Source organism: Bombina bombina, chromosome 7, assembly GCF_027579735.1.
Source record: "Bombina bombina isolate aBomBom1 chromosome 7, aBomBom1.pri, whole genome shotgun sequence".
Classification (NCBI taxonomy): Eukaryota; Metazoa; Chordata; class Amphibia; order Anura; family Bombinatoridae; genus Bombina; species Bombina bombina.
The window spans coordinates 341,226,754-341,245,241 of record NC_069505.1 but is presented as its reverse complement, the minus strand read 5'-3'; positions in this window follow the sequence as shown (position 1 = coordinate 341,245,241).

The following is an 18,488-nucleotide window of genomic DNA, read 5'->3' as shown; positions in this document are numbered from 1 at the left end:
TTATTCTAGGGAACATTGTTTGGTAATGTTGTGTATGTTAGGGCTGCGTAAACTGGTACCTTCTGGTTCCGACCTTTACCTTGCTGGAGTCTTAATGGAGTAGTAGTTTCAGTATCAAGGAGCATTACAAAGTTGTCACTGGGGTAAAAAGAAACATTAGAGAAAAAACAGCACATTACATGCAACAGAATAAAAAACAAGTCCCCGTCCCTGAAACGGTCAGCTAGGGGACAACATTGTGAAAATGAACAAATAATCAACAATCAGTATTGCGAGGGGGCAAGGGCACCCCTCCAGCTCACAAGTCAGGTCATATCTAAAGTAAGCTCACGACCTCAACCAAATGAGCATCATCAAAGTTTGTTTTTGTGTAATTAGTGAAAAGTTCAAAGGCTTCTAAACAACCATCAACTAGGCCGTTAACCGGAATTTGGTAGTGTTACCTCAGTCTCGGGTATCTTTCACATTGAGGAGTCAAGTTCCGTTTCCTCGAGTTTCTTTTGTCTTTTGTTTTTTATAGTTAATTTTCTGCCATAACGCTTTGTGTCTGGTTTCTTGTGTTGACTCGCCATTAGAGGGAGCTTCCAGATGTGGTAATGCTGGGGCTTCTAAGCCCAGGACTTTACAAATTTCAGGAATATCTTCTCGCTCTTTGAGGGTTATTATTTTAGAGTCTTTGGTGATGATGAGCGCAAAGGGGAAGCCCCACTTATATGGTATCTGATGTTTCCGGAGCAAAAGCGTAAGGGGCCGTAAGGTAACCCTGCGTTGTAGAGTTCGCAAGCTTAGGTCCTGAAAGAACTGAATCACATTCCCCTGAAATTTGAAGGTAGGATGTCTCCTAGAGGCTTGTAGTATTTTCTCTTTGTCAGGGAAGAAAGTTAATCTGATTACTACATCCCTGGGGGGAAGGCCGTTCTTAGGTTTAGCCTTTAAAGCTCTGTGAGCCCTTTCCACCTGGAAAATATAGTCAGCTGGTTTTTCAGTGATCTGGCTGAAGAGTTGAGATAGATATGCTGGTAGATCTCTAGAAGTGACTTCTTCCGGAATTCCCTTCAGTCTGATGTTGTTACGTCTACTTCTATTTTCGAGGTCCTCCAATTTATCTTGACATTCCGCTATTAGTTGTTGTTGTGAGGAAATTGTTTGTGTCATTTCATCCATGTTTCCCACAATAGAGTCCTGTTGGTCTTCTAGGGTCTCAATTCTCCCCCCCATGTCCACCAAGTCAGATTTGATCTCTGACAAACTGTTAGTGACTGATGTGTGGATAGAGTCAATCTTCTCCCACAACTTCTCAAAGTTATCAGCGATATCCTGCTTAGAGACTAATGTGCGTAAATCTGCCCTTGTGAGAGGGACACTGTCATCTCGAGGTTGTGTGGGTTCCCCCTCTGATTCCTCTTCTATCTCTGAATCTTTGGGGATTTTATCAGATTGGGTTGTTTTAAAAAAAGAGGACATATTGGTAGTCTTCAGCGACTTATCGCCCTTCACTGATCTCCTGGCAGCCATGTTTCTGCTTCTAAGATGTGGTTCTGACTGCCGTGGCAGTACAGACGAGTGCACGGGAGCACCAAGTCCTAAACAATTAATGAAAGTGGGCGTATGTTTATGTCAGCGTTAGGCAGAATATTTGTTTTAATGACTAGATCATTTTTTCATATACTTGAGGTTTGGTATAAAGGCAGCGACCAAAAACAGAACACCATTTAACGGCATATGAATTACCTGAGAGCATATCATTGGAGTCAGTGAGCTGGTTGGTTACCCCCTCTATTTTATCTATGTGTTTACATTATTTTCACAATGAGAGTGTTCCTGCAGTTCAATGCAGTCCTGAATAATTCTGCTGCAGGTGTAATGCTTCTATTGACTTAAAGAGATGTATAAATAAAATGGTGTATTTTTTGCCACTTACCCCTCTGCAGGGACTTTTAATATATCTGGATGCCTCTTTTGCTTCTGAATTTCTTATACTTCTGTACACTATCCCAGCATGGATGTCTGTGTCTTTTCTTACACCACTTTTATTCAGAGAGGCTACTAGGATTGCTGGCTGTGAGGGCCTCCGTTTTTCTCCTGATTGCAAAAGGCTTATTTTGGCTTCTATTCTCCTCTACCTGATCTCTCAGTGTATGTGTCTACCTTGTTTGAGCTGCCTTTACAAATCCAGCTTTTTTTGTCTTCTTTGGGGGGCCTACTTGATCCGGAGTAGGCCGCAGCCAGGGACTTTCCTGAATTTTCCCTGGTTCTCAAATTCAGGTTGAAGTTCCGTTTTTTTCTAGTGCTTCCAATTTGATGTTATTTATTACCCCTTAGTTGAGGATGCCAACAAGTAGTAAGTAGTGGCCTCAGAAAGCTGCTTTTTTATTAGTTTAATACCCTTTTTTACACAGAGCTTCTCTCATATGCTGCTGTTTCCTTTGCCAGCTAGCCCCACCTCCAGGTATACATATTTAGGAGAGTTAGTTGCAAAATAAGCAATGCATGTCAATTTTATCTATATTTAATAATTTATTTAAGTAGCCTATATTAATTTTGGTGTATAATGTCCCTTTAAAGACAAGAGGGAAATATTTGTATGCAGTTCTTTTCTCTTGTCCAAAGCAGCAAAGATACAAACAATAGAACGAAAATTAGCCAATGAATGACAATGATCAATGAAATCTCAAGATCCTTTTTCTTTGATGCTGAACACGAACAGGGACCCAATGATCCCTGTTTCTGTTCAGCATGATTATATATATATAAAATTCCAATATAGAGTGCACTCTCACCTAAAGGGCAGCTACCAGGGTACAGGCAAATGTACTCATAAAGCTAGAAAAAGGCATGCACTCTCTGGATTTGTGCAAAATAAGTGCTTTAATGGCACGTCAAACAGGTAACGTTTCAGGGATCAATCACCCCTTCATCTGATGAAGGGGTGATTGATCCCTGAAACGTTACCTGCTTGACGTGCAATTAAAGCACTTATTTTGCACAAATCCAGATTGTGCATGCCTTTTTCTAGCTATATATATATATATATATATATATATATATATATATATATATATATATATATATATATATATATATATATATATTTAAGAATACTTAAAGGGTCATACCAAAATGTTTAGACACTTGAAAGTGATGCAGTATAGCTGTAAAAAGCTGACTAGAAAATATCACCTGAACATCTCTATGTAAAAAAGAAATATATTTTACCTCACACGTTCCTCAGTAGCCACATCCCATTGTAAAGGACTACTAAGCAGCAAATCAGTATGTCTGTCCCGGGACAGCCGAAGGGATGAGCCTCGTGCACTCTCATGTTATTTCCCTATTCAGTGTAAGGAAGTTTATAATGAAATCTCATGAGAGTTAAGTCAAATCTCATGAGATCACAGTAAAAGAGTTCATGACCTTAGCACTGTTGATGCTAATTGGCTGCGGTTCATTTCTTCATTTATTTTTTTTACCTGCAGCTGGGCAGCAGCTGAGTATAACTTTTTACACAGAACTTACTCTGATGAGCTGAGGAGATTGTGAGGTAAAATATCTTCCTTTTTTACATAGAGATGCTCAGGTGATATTTTCCTGTCAGCTTTTTACAGTTACACTGCATCAAGTGATTTAGCATATGAGTATTATGTCCCTTTAACATGTTTCCCTATGTGGAGAACATTGGAATTTGAAATATGTACAGTAAAAACGCATTATAACACTTTAATAACTATGAATATTGCATAAATATGCTTTTACATGTTTCCTTCTACTTGACTGTAAAGGGCTCCATTGCACTTATATATATGTATACATATGTATTTATGTGTTTATATGTTTAAATATTTCTGTAAATACATAAATACACATATACATACATAAATACATCTGTACATATATACACACATATATCTATAATACATATTCATATTTAGACATCTATATGCATGTATCTCTGTTAAACCCCTTTGCATGCCTTAATTTTTTTTAACACCTGACCTGTGACCTCATATATTTGAACCCTTATACATTTTTTATTCAATTCTTTTTAATAATTTTTATTAGTGTTAATTTTGAGTGTATCTGCACTTTGTAATGTATGTTTGATGTGTTTTGTGACACTTTTTATTCAAGCATAACAGTTAACCAGAGCTCTGATGTTGCGCTATTCCTGACATGTTAGATTAAATTGCGCTCAAGCGGTCACGTTTAAAGCGATCAACTTGTAATACGCACTCAAACAGCTGTGATAAACCAGATATCGTTTACGCGCAACATACAGCTCACCACTCTTAATCTAGCCCCATGGGTTTTACACTTTAATTCAGCATCAAAATGGACACTTGAAATGCAACACAAAAAAGATGTTGATAAATCATAAAACTTGACTTTTCAACGTGTTTGGCAGTATTCTAAAAGGATTTGGAATAATACTATTATATTGTGCATGTGCAATGCATTCTGAAATGTCCACAGATGCCATTTAAGATAGATATCTATCTATCTATCTATCTATCTATCTATCTATACACCAATATCTTTAACATCCTTGTCAATACAGAACAGAGATACTTATGTTTCAAAAATAATCAACCATAAAATCTATGCAAATTGTGCTTTGCATCAAAATTGTATGCTGATGTGTCAATATATATTTCTATTATATTTGAGTGCACAACTCTTTTTGAGTTTAAAAGACAGATCAATGGTTTCTCTGATCTTTTTACAGCTGTGTTTACATCACAAAGCTGTTACATCAAATGTTAAACTGTGTTTTCAACCTATCAGCTTAAATCTAAAAAAGATGTCTAGAGAATACAATATTTTAAATATTATTTCTTAATGTGTAAACAGATTTGCATACAGTAGAGCATTTGTTTGCCCTATTTAAAAATAAATATGCTGCAAATCAAAGTACAGCGTTTAGTAACAGTTTGTCTTTCTGTGTGTTCTCACAATGCCAAATCATTCACAGGACACTTAATGTCCCTCGTATTCCATCTGGCAAAATAAATAAAGTTCTGCTATCTGCTTGAAAGCCTATTTTATTTAATCTTTGTCAGTTATTTTGTCACCAATAACTAGTTACAGATGGGCAATATGATACAAAGAATGAAAATGCAATTTTGAAATGACTATTTCCCAGCATATTACAATTTTAGGAAAAATAATTAGGAGACTGTAAAACACAAAGGGAATTCCCACATGATACCCATGACACGTTAGACACACACACACACACACACACATATATATATATATATATATATATATATATATATATATATATATATATATATATACTGTGTATATATATACTGTGTATATATATACTGTGTATATATATCTAGTACACGGGCCATTTTTTTCAGTACAGCAGTTCAACAACTTGCTCTCTCTCTATCCCCCTCTCTTTTGCTTTCTCTGCCCCCCTCTCTTTTGCTCTCTCTATCCCCCCTCTCTTCTGCTCTCTCTCTCCCCCTCTCTCTATTTTGCTCTCTCTCTCTCCCCTCTCTTTTTGCTCTCTCTCCCCCCTCTCTTTTGCTCTCTCTCTCCCCTCTCTTTTGCTCTCTCTCTTCCCCCTCTCTTTTCCTCCCTCTTTAGCGCTCTCCCCCTCTCTTTTGCGCTCTCTTCCCTATCTTTTGCTCTCTCTTCCCTATCTTTTGCTCTCTCTCTCCCACACTCTCTTTTGCTCTCTCCTTCTCCCTCTTTTCCTCCCTCTCTTTTGTTCTTTCACCCTCTCTTTTGCACTCTCTTCCCTCTCTTTTGCTCTCTCTCTCCCCCTCTCTTTTGCTCTCTCTCTCCCCCTCTTTTGCTCTCTCTCCACCCCTCTTTTGCTGTCTCTCTCCCCCTCTCTTTTGCTCTCTTTATCTCCCCTCTTTTGTTCTTTCTCTCCCCCTTTCTTTTGCTCTCTCTGCCCCCTTTATTTTGCTCTCTCCCCCCTTTCTTTTGCTGTCTCTCTCCTCCCGTCTTTTGCTGTCTCTCTCCCCCCTCTTTTGCTGTCTCTCTCCCCTATCTCTTTTGCTCTCTCCCCCCTCTCTTTTGCTGTCTCTCTCACTCTTTTGCTCTCTCTATCTCACCTCTTTTGCTCTCTCTCCCCCTTTCTTTTGCTCTCTCTCCCCTATCTATTTTGCTCTTTCTCTCCCCCTCTCTTTTGCTCTTTCTCTCCCCCTCTCTTTTGCCCTCTCTCCCCCCCTCTCTTTTGCTCTCTCTCCCCCCTCTCTTTTGCTCTCTCTCTACCCCTCTCTTTTGCTCTTACTCTCCCTCTCTTTTGCTCTCTCTCTCTCTCCCCTCTCTCTTATGCTCTCTCTCCCCCTCTCTTTTGCTCTCTCTCCCCTCTCTTTTGCTCTCTCTCTCCCTCGCTTTCCCCCCTCTCTTTTGCTCTTTCCCCCCTCTCTTTTGCTCTCTCTCCCCCCTCTCTTTTGCGCTCTCTCTCCCCTCTCTTTTGCGCTCTCTCTCCCCTCTCTTTTGCGCTCTCTCTCCCCCTCTCTTTTGCACTCTCCCCCTCTCTTTTGCTCTCTCTCCCCTCTCTAGCTCTCTCTCCCCTCTCTCTAGCTCTCTCTCCCCTTCTCTTTTCCCCCTCTCTTTTCCCCCATCTCTTTTGCGCTCTCTCTCTCCACTTTTGCTCTCTCTCCACTTTTGCTCTCTCTCCCTTCTCTTTTGCTGTCTCTCTTCCCCCTCTCTTTTGCTGTCTCTCTCCCCCTCTCTTTTGCTCTCTCCCCCCTCTTTTGCTCTCTCCCCTCTTTTGCTCTCCCCCACCCTCTTTTGCTCTCCCCCACCCTCTTTTGCTCTCTCTCCCCCCTCTCTTTTGCTCTCTCTCTCCCCTCTCTTTTGCTCTCTCTCTCCCCTTCTTTTGCTCTCTCTCTCCCCCTTTCTTTTGCTCTCTCCCCTCTCTTTTACTGTCTCTCTCCCTCTCTTTTGCGCTCTCTCTCCCCCTCTCTTTTGCTCTCTCCCCCCTCTCTTTTGCACTCTCTCTCCCCCCTCTCTTTTGCACTCTCTCTCCCCCTCTCTTTTGCTCTCTCTCCCCCTGTTTTGCTCTCTCTCCCCCCCCTTTCTTTTGCTCTTTCTCCCCTCTCTTTTGCTCTCTATCTAATCCCTTTCTCCCCCTCTCTTTTGCTGTCCCTCCCCCTCTATTTTGCTCTATGTCCCCTATTTTGTGCTCTCTCTCTTTCTCCTTTCTTTTGCTCTCTCTCTCTCCCCCCTTTCTTTTGCTCTAACTCCCCCCTCTCTTTTGCCGTCTCTCTCCCTCTCTTTTTCTCTCTTTCTCTATCCCCCCTCTTTTGCTGTCTCTCTCTCCCCCACTTTTGCTCTCTCTCCCCCTCTCTTTTGCTATCTCTCTCCCCCTCTCTTTTGCTCTCTTTATCTCCCCTCTTTTGCTCTTTCTCTCCCCCTTTCTTTTGCTCTCTCTCTGCCCCCTTTATTTTGCTCTCTCCCCCCTTTCTTTTGCTGTCTCTCCCCCACCCTCTTTTGCTGTCTCTCTCCCCCCTCTTTTGCTGTCTCTCTCCCATATCTCTTTTGCTCTCTCCCCCCTCTCTTTTGCTGTCTCTCTCACTCTTTTGCTCTCTCTATGTCACCTCTTTTGCTCTCTCTCCCCCTCTCTTTTGCTCTCTCTCCCCTATCTCTTTTGCTCTTTCTCTCCCCCTCTCTTTTGCTCTTTCTCTCCCCCTCTCTTTTGCTCTCTCTCTCCCCTCTCTCTTATGCTCTCTCTCCCCTCTCTTTTGCTCTCTCTCGCCCTTGCTTTCCCCCCTCTCTTTTGCTCTCTCTCCCCCCTCTCTTTTGCGCTCTCTCTCCCTTCTCTTTTGCTCTCTCTCTCCCCTCTCTTTTGCGCTCTCTTTCCCTTCTCTTTTGCACTCTCTCTCCCCTCTATTTTGCGTTCTCTCTCCCCCTCTCTTTTGCACTCTCCCCCTCTCTTTTGCACTCTCCCCCTCTCTTTTGCTCTCTCTCCCCTCTCTAGCTCTCTCTCCCCTCTCTCTAGCTCTCTCTCCCCTTCTCTTTTTCCCCCTCTCTTTTCTCCCGTCTCTTTTGCGCTCTCTCTCTCCGCTTTTGCTCTCTCCCCCCTCTCTTTTGCTGTCTCTCTCCCCCCTCTCTTTTGCTGTCTCTCTCCCCCTCTCTTTTGCTCTCTCCCCCCCTCTTTTGCTCTCTCCCCCCCTCTCCCCCCTTTTGCTCTTCCCCACCCTCTTTTGCTCTCTCTCCCCCTTCTCTTTTGCTCTCTCTCTCCCCCTTTCTTTTGCTCTCTCCCCCTCTCTTTTACTGTCTCTCTCCCTCTCTTTTGCTCTCTATCCCCCCCTCTTTTGCTCTCTCTCTCCCCTCCCTTTTGCTGTCTCTCTTCCCCTCTCTTTTGCTCTCTCCCCCCTCTCTTTTGCTCTCTCCCCCCTCTCTTTTGCTCTCTCCCCCCTCTCTTTTGCACTCTCTCTCCCCTCTCTTTTGCTCTCTATCCCCCCCTCTTTTGCTCTCTCTCTCTCCCCCCCTTTCTTTTGCTCTCTCTCCCATCTCTTTTGCTCTCTCTCCCCCTCTCTTTTGCTCTCTCTCTCCTCTCTTTCCCCCCTCTCTTTTGTGCTCTCTCTCCCCTTTCTTTTGCTCTCTCCCCCTCTCCCCTTTCTTTTGCTCTCTCCCCCTCTCTTCCCCCCTCTCTTTTGCTCTCTCCCCCCTCTCTTTTGTGCTCTCTCTCTACCCTCTTTTCTCTCCCCCCTCTCTTTTGCTCTTTCTCCCCTCTCTTTTGCTCTCTATCTAATCCCTTTCTCCCCCTCTCTTTTGCTGTCTCTCCCCTCTCTTTTGCTCTCTCTATGTCCCCTCTTTTGTGCTCTCTCTCTCTTTCTCCTTTCTTTTGCTCTCTCTCTCTCCCCCCTTTCTTTTGCTCTCCCTCCCCCCTCTCTTTTGCTGTCTCTCTCCCTCTCTTTTGCTCTCTTTCTCTATCCCCCCTCTTTTGCTCTCTCTCTATCCCCCCTCTTTTGCTCTCTCTCTATCCCCCCTCTTTTGCTCTCTCTCTATCCCCTCTCTTTTGCTCTCTCTCTCTCCCCCCTCTCTTTTGCTCTCTCTCCCCCTCTCTTTTGCTCTCTCCCCCTTTTGCTCTCCCCCACCCTTGTGAGACTCATAAAACTTTTTTCCAGTCACTTGTTCAGAGCAGTGGAGTTCAGCTCCATTGAAATTAATAAACCTGCTTCTTTGCAACTGTTAACCTCTCAATGACATCACAAAAATAAATTCAAAACTAAATAAACAGATAAAAATGGGAAAATAATACACCCTTTATTAAACATCCCAATCTAACATATGCACAAAGAAATACAAGAAACATGAGACAACCTCATCTCTTTTGAAATAGCAGGGCATGACCGCTAGTCTAGATGAGACTTCACAAGGGCAGTACAGTCTTTATGAATTTCACATGCAGGGTTATGTGACAAATTCCAGACCACTCCCTAAAAAAACTACAGTTAGCATCTCTTTCGTGTCTGCAAGATTGCTATTACACATTTTGTTCTATCCAGCAAGACAACTTAACTATCAGAAAAACAGATGTGCAATTACACCCATTAACAGAACCTGTTCTTCAACCATGGTGTTGTAATTATTGTTTTTTTTTTATTGCTATTGGTTATCATTTGATGTGTGAGGGAACCTTAACACAACAATATACGTGGAAGGAAGGCCCACTGGCGATAGGTAGGAAAACGATAGGCAAAGAGAACCTCAATGGACCCCTAGGAACTGACAGCCTAACTAGTAGACCTGCATTAATTTTCGGACAAATATGTTTTCATCTGAATTCTGGACTATTCAGACATTCGACAGCATACCAAGTATCCAAATGAAAATGAGAGAGAAAAAAATTTCCCTCAGGGGACCAGGGGATTATAATTTATTTTAGTGTTAAAGATTTGCAGCTAATATTGCATTGGGGGAATAGGTGGGACTGGTAGATAGGTATCCTGCCTTTGTTGGGGAGATAAACTATTATTAATTATTAAATTCCTGTGTGGCAAAATTGATGTAGGGGAAACGAGCCAAAGAGTCCGTGATAGGATCCTTCAGCATCAATCTAATATTAAGACAAAAGATTTTAATGCCCTGGTAGCACATCATTTTATACATATTGACCCTTCAATTTTGCAGTTAAGAGTTATGTTTCTTTTTAAAATATAGTGATATAGGATGTTTCTTATTTCCTTTTCCAATATTATATATATGTTCAGATAGTCTTTTGTTTAGCTGGTGGTTATTGCGTCCTATGTATTGTAATCCACAGGATCATTGCAGTAGGTAAATTACATTCTTACTATTACAGGTTATCATTTGGTCAACCTTATACCACCTGACATTTGTTCCTGATTGGAAACTTTCCATGTGTTTTAGATGTACTTTTGGTTTGTGTACCTCTACTACGCATTCCAAATTTAAAGAATCCTTTTATATAACTTTTAATTAAAATATATTTTAAATTAGGGGCCTTGCGAAAAAACCCTCTAGGGGTATCTCTTAGTATCAATTCCAAGCCTTGTCCCTTTTTATGATGTCCCAAATCTTTTCTATTATTTTCTTCAATTGAAAACACTCAGTACTGCAATCTAAAATTATTATTCCATAAATCTCATCTTTATCCCAGCCTTCATGCTTCTTTTTATATTTTAAAAGATCATCGCTAGCAATCAATTTAACTTCCTTAATCATCCTATTTAGTATGTCCTCATCATATTTCTTTGCTATAAATCTGTGATCTTTGACTGGCTTCCCAAGTTAATTTTATACCCCAATTGCTATCATTGAGATACCCCATATAATTTTCCAAATCTAATTTTGGACCACTCCAAATGAACATTATATCATCTATAAACCTGCAATGGGCAACCAAGCATCGCTCCTAGTCCTGCGAACTATAAACAAAATGATCATCCCATATTGCCATTAAAAGGTTTACATAACTAGGAGCAAACTTGATGCCCATTGCGGTTCCAATTATTTGTAGAAAAAAATCATAAATATCTGTTTCATATGCCTTTGTCATATTTACAATTGGTTGAATAAATCAATATAATTAGATTACTTTCAACAACTAGTTAAACTAATTGTAATAGAGGATACAATCCAGTTTAAGAAAAGAAAACCAATACTGCAATAGTATAGTACTGGTTAACTCTGCTGATGCGAAAGTATATTTGAATTAAAATAGTTCCATTCCATTCATACAATTAAATTTTATTAAATCAACAAGGAACTCACACACACTCAAATAACAGAGCTGAAAAAATAAAAGCACTTAAACTCTGTTGATTGCACTATGGCAATAAAGTATAAGAACCAATATTTGGAGTATCACCCAGTCCTCTGTCAAAATTTAAAGTGTTTAAATATAGACTAAGCCCTTACAATCCGAGGGCTAATTATTTGTATCATTACACTATTAAAGACCAGATGCTGGGAAGGCTATAGTAGGTTCAATAAAGCATATTTTCAACAAGAGTAAGCAGGTTAAAAAACGAACAGGAGAGACTGAGCTACCCCTGTCGGACCCCTGACGCGCGTTTCACAAACGCTTCCTCAGAGTGGGTGCGGGCCGCTGTTGTTTGCCGTGATTTGTACCGTCTTTGGACCCACCTATTAGGTGCTATTGGTCTCAGTAGTGGGTGTTCTCCACATGTGATAGGAAGAGTCTAATGTCAATCATTGATGCTGACATTTTCGCCTTGTGAGTATTATTGCGTCTGATTATACTGAATCATCCCTCTGTTTGTCATTGGTTATAGCAGGAGGAAGTGTTAGCATGTTATTGGTTCGATCAATTGTCAGTAAAAGATTTCTTAGCTGACGTTTCACATTGTGTTCGTCATAGGATGGGTGTATACCTATTGCTGACTCATTATGTTGGTAACCAATCAGTGGTTGTGGGATGGTTCGGGTAAATGGGTGTGTGATATCCTGTATAAGTCATTGGCTGATCATAACAGATGTAAACAGACTTGCGATTACCGTTGTCAGTTTTGTTTATCTTAGAACGCTGCATATCAATGTTTTGTACATTGTTATTTACATTATATGTACATTCAATAGGTTGCCTTCATTGTTACAAGAACTTGTATCCACCTATTGTACTTTATCATTATTCCGTGTATTGAAAGGGACTTAGTGCCACTACCTATTCTTCCAAATTCATTGATAATATACAGAGGTGTTATAAAACTGAAGGATAATACATGTCTCCATCTTATATGTAGAATTTGATTTTATAATAACTTGTATAGAATAAAGGATTAAATGAAAAATATAGATATTTATTATATTTAAAGGGGGTGTGCAATATAAGTGATTTTAATACACACTTCGTGCTTTTGTATATGGGCTTGTGACACTAAAATCCTGCCCAAGATTCATAACCACATATAATCCTCAGATTCCACACATATCCAAAATCATAAATGATCATTGGAATATTTTACAAAATGATGAAACTCTCAAAACCATCATTGGAGATAAAGTATCCATGGGATTTAAAAGACCACACAATCTGAGAGATAAGCTAGTTTCTAGTCACTTTGTGAGATCCAAAAAGAAACAAGATAAAAATTTGGGTATGTACCCTTGTGGCACTTGCTCAGCATGCAAGTTTGTTTGGAAAACAAAAAGTATAACAGAAAGAAGTGGGAGAGTATACAAAATACCATCATACTTCTCATGCACATCCACAGGAGTAGTATATGCATTGTCCTGCTCCTGCAAAATGTTTTATGTTGGCATGACAACAAGAGAGGTCAAAATACGCATTTTAGAACATGCATATAATATTAAAAATGCACAAAGAGATTTAAATAATGACAAGAAAATAACTTCAGTGGCTAAACATTTCTTATTACATCACAAAAGTCTGACAAAGGATCTAAAATATACAGTAATCCAAAAACCATCCCTTGGTATAAGAGGAGGTAATATTGAAAAGATATTACTAAAAATGGAATGCAAGCGGATTTATTCACTAAATGCAGTCAAACCAAATGGAATGAATGACTATAATAATTATTTTGTATATTTATAGGTCAACCATTTCATACTTCAGCATTATATATGGCAGTACTTTAAGACATATATTACAGTACTTAAAATCTGGGAGTTATGGTATATAACATAACCAAAAGGGTTACCACAAAGAGTTGGGGATATAATGGTATGACAACTAATAAATCAACTCACCCCTTAATGCACCAATTTTAACTAAATTCTATTTACTTTCTCACCATGGCTCATGTATTTTCATTTAAGCACGGTTCACTAAAATGTCCCATTTTTGAGCACAACATAGCACTAGTTTGAATAAACAAACCACTTCATCATTTGATGAATAGAATAAGCAATCACATACAAATTCATGAAAAGTATTTTATAATTTATGGCATCATGAATAGCAATAAATGGAGCATTTCTCCATTTGACATTGTCACAAGTTCACATCGAAAAGCACAAAGCATGCATTAAAGATTGCTCTAATTGTACACCTTCCTCACAAAAATAAACAATTTTTATTTAATTGTCTATTTTATATTGACAACTAGAGAGCATCTCTCTGTTTTAAATGTCACAAGCCCATATACAAAAGCACGAAGTGTGTATTAAAATCACTTATATTGCACACCCCCTTCAAATATAATAAATATCTATATTTTTCATTTAATCCTTTATTCTATACAAGTTATTATAAAATCAAATTCTACATATAAGATGGAGACATGTATTATCCTTCAGTTTTATAACACCTCTGTATATTATCAATGAATTTGGAAGAATAGGTAGTGGCACTAAGTCCCTTTCAATACACGGAATAATGATAAAGTACAATAGGTGGATACAAGTTCTTGTAACAATGAAGGCAACCTATTGAATGTACATATAATGTAAATAACAATGTACAAAACATTGATATGCAGCGTTCTAAGATAAACAAAACTGACAACGGTAATCGCAAGTCTGTTTTACATCTGTTATGATCAGCCAATGACTTATACAGGATATCACACACCCATTTACCCGAACCATCCCACAACCACTGATTGGTTACCAACATAATGAGTCAGCAATAGGTATACACCCATCCTATGACGAACACAATGTGAAACGTCAGCTAAGAAATCTTTTACTGACAATCGATCGAACCAATAACATGCTAACACTTCCTCCTGCTATAACCAATGACAAACAGAGGGATGATTCAGTATAATCAGACGCAATAATACTCACAAGGCGAAAATGTCAGCATCAATGATTGACATTAGACTCTTCCTATCACATGTGGACAACACCCACTACTGAGACCAATAGCACCTAATAGGTGGGTCCAAAGACGGTACAAATCACGGCAAACAACAGCGGCCCGCACCCCCTCTGAGGAAGCGTTTGTGAAACGCGCGTCAGGGGTCCGACAGGCGTAGCTCAGTCTCTCCTGTTCGTTTTTTAACCTGCTTACTCTTGTTGAAAATATGCTTTATTGAACCTACTATAGCCTTCCCAGCCTCTGGTCTTTAATAGTGTAATGATACAAATAATTAGCCCTCGGATTGTAAGGGCTTAGTCTATATTTAAACACTTTAAATTTTGACAGAGGACTGGGTGATACTCCAAATATTGGTTCTTATACTTTATTGCCATAGTGCAATCAACAGAGTTTAAGTGCTTTTATTTTTTCAGCTCTGGTATTTGAGTGTGTGTGAGTTCCTTGTTGATTTAATAAAATTTAATTGTATGAATGGAATGGAACTATTTTAATTCAAATATACTTTCGCATCAGCAGAGTTAACCAGTACTATACTATTGCAGTATTGGTTTTCTTTTCTTAAACTGGATTGTATCCTCTATTACAATTAGTTTAACTAGTTGTTGAATGTTTGTTATAACCAATTCACTGCATCAGATGTCTCTTTAAGATAACTTAGAGGCTAAGTCCCACATATATAGATACAAGAGACACCTGAGATTTAATATCAGACTCTGCAATCCCCCACCCCAATATTTCTATAATTAGATTACTTATTAGGGCTCCTATTCCAGAGTCAATTGGTCTTCCTGGTGGATTATTTTTGTCCTTATGAAATTTGGGCAGGACATAGGAAGTTCAGGACCTTTTGGATTCTTTATATCCAAAACTTCCAATTACTTTTTGTTCAGGAGACCCATTGTTTGGCCCTTTAAATATCTCTCTAATTTATTTGTATATTCTCTGATAGGATTGGTTTTAAGTTTATAATATGTCTGTGTATCTGCTAGTTGTATTTCACATTCCTTAATGTATTTTTCTTTATCCATAATAACCTGGGGTGGTCTTCATTTGTAGGGGATAGAAAGTTGACCTTTCTTAACCTCAATATGTCTATTTGTAGTATTTGACAGTACATTCTTGCTTACAGTGTTCTTTAAGAAATTCTTTTTAAGGTTGAGATTTCTCAAAAATAGATTAACATTGTTGTACATGTTAAACTTATTAAAATTATTACTGGGGGCAAATGTAAGGCCTTTTCTTAGGACCTGTACTTGTTCCCTAGTGATTATTGTATTAGACAAATGAAAAACCCCATCTCTCTCTTCAACTTAATGTAAATTCTCTTCTTTTTTTTTTTTTAAGTTTGGCATCTGGAATTTTTTTTTTGCTGAAAAGGTCTGCCTTTCTTGTACTTGTTTACCTTTTTACTGAATCTAAAAAAGTTTCCTCATCTTCTTCTTTACTTTCACTTGTTAAAATGAATATCTATTACTTATTTATATTTCTCTTTCTTCCCTTTTGTTTTTATTTCTATTTCCGCTATTTGCCATTCCATTTCATTCTGTTGTCTGACTTTATTTTGGTTATTCCTTCATTTATTTCGTAAATCAAGTCTTTCCTATTATTCCTGTAATAGTAAAAATGTAATTTACCTACTGCAATATTCCTGTAGATTATAATACACAGGACCACTTCTCTCCAGTTAAAAATAAGACTATCTGAACATATATAGGAAATAAGAAACATCCTATATCCCTACATTTTAAAATAAACATATTTATAACCCTAAAGATCTAGTATTTATGGGAATTGCTAAGGTAACCCCACATTGGCAAGGGAGAGATATAATTGTTACCTTGAATAAACTTGAAATTAAATGGATTTTTGAACTAGGTAGACACACCAAAAGGATCGAATAGAGATTTTGAGATCTGCCATTTTTTGTGAGAATATTCAGGTACCAAATAGAGACATACATAGATATGAAATAAGGAACTCTATTGAAATGTATTTTTGGGTTATTTTGTGTATTTACATTGGGGCAAAAAAGTATTTAGTCAGCCACCAATTGTGCAAGTTCTCCCACTTAAGAAGATGAGAGAGGCCTGTAATTTTCATCATAGGTATACCTCAACTATGAGAGACAAAATGTGGAAACAAATCCAGACAATCACATTGTCTCATTTGGAAATAATTTATTTGCATATTATGGTGGAAAATAAGTATTTGGTCACCTACAAACAAGCAAGATTTCTGGCTCCCACAGACCTGTATCTTCTTCTTTAAGAGGCTCCTCTGTCCTCCACTCATTACCTGTATTAATGGCACCTGTTTGAACTTGTTATCGGTATAAAAGACACCTGTCCACAACCTCAAACAGTCACATTCCAAACTCCACTAGGGTGAAGACCAAAGAGCTGTCGAAGGACACCAGAAACAAAATTGTAGACCTGCACCAGACTGGGAAGACTGAATCTGCAATAGGCAAGCAGCTTGGTGTGAAGAAATCAACTGTGGGAGCAATAATTAGAAAATGGAAGACATACAAGACCACTGATAATCTCCCTCGATCTGGGGCTCCACGCAAGATCTCACCCCGTGGGGTCAAAATGATCACAAGAACGGTGAGCAAACATCCCAGAACCACATGGGGGGACCTAGTGAATGACCTGCAGAGAGCTGGGACCAACGTAACAAAGGCTACCATCAGTAACACACTACGCCGCCAGGGACTCAGATCCTGCAGTGCCAGACGTGTCCCCCTGCTTAAGCCAGTACATGTCTGGGCCCGTCTGAAGTATGCTAGAGAGCATTTGAATGATCCAGAAGCGGATTGGGAGAATGTCATATGTTCAGATGAAACCAAAGTAGAACTGTTTGGTAGAAACACAACTCGTCGTGTTTGGAGGAGAGAGGATGCTGAGTTGCAACCAAAAAACACCATACCTACTATGAAGCATGGGGGTGGCAACATCATGCTTTGGGGCTGTTTCTCTGCAAAGGGAACAGGATGACTGATCCGTGTACATGAAAGAATGAATGGGGCCATGTATCGTGAGATTTTGAGAGCAAACCTCCTTCCATCAGCAAGGGCATTGAAGATGAAACATGGCTGGGTCTTTCAGCATGACAATGATCCCAAACGCACCGCCCGGGCAATGAAGGAGTGGCTTCTCCAGATCTCAACCCCATAGAAAACCTTTGGAGGGAGTTGAAAGTCTATGTTGCCCAGTGACAGCCCCAAAACATCACTGCTCTAGAGGAGATCTGCATGCAGGAATGGGCCAACATACCAGCAACAGTGTGTGACAACCTTGTGAAGACTTACAGAAAACGTTTGACCTGTGTCATTGCCAACAAAGGATTTATAACAAAGTATTGAGATGAACTTTTGATATTGACCAAATACTTATTTTCCACCATAATATGCAAATAAATTCTTTCCAAATCAGACAATGTGATTGTCTGGATTTGTTTCCACATTTTGTCTCTCATAGTTGAGGTATACCTATGATGAAAATGACAGGCCTCTTTCATCTTCTTCACAATTGGTGGCTGACTAAATACGTTTTTGCCCCACTGTATTTTACCTCTATGTATTTTCTAATAATGAAATCTGGTGAATGTACTAAAGGGTCTATTTATATAATGTTATATATAAATATATATACTGTGTGTATGTATGTATATATATACTGTATATGTGTGTGTATGTGTGTATACATATATATATATATATATATATATATACTGTGTGTATGTGTGTGTGTATGTATGTATATATATATATATATATATATATATATATAAACAAAAGTCCCACAGAACCGCACCCTCCATTAAATTATCCTTTATTGGTAGATATATATATATATATATATATATATATATATATATATATATATATATATATATATATATATATAAAAGGAAAAAGTATTTGAGGATCAGGATCCGGTGTGAATCTCATATAATCTTCAAAAATAAGCAGGCACTCAGAGATACGTCAAACACCTTTAATGTGTCATATAAAGGTAGTATTTTTTATATAGTGATATTTTTAAGAAAAGCATTAAGAAAGATATTCAACACAGCAACACCACTGGGAGACGCATTATTGCGGAGATTGGTAGTCTCACTGATAATATGTCAGCTTACGTCGATTGTTTCTTGCAGTGTATGTGTGGTATGTGCTAGCACTAGACTCATACATTAAGGATTCCCCTGATTTGATAAAAAAATTGGATAGTTATGTGAT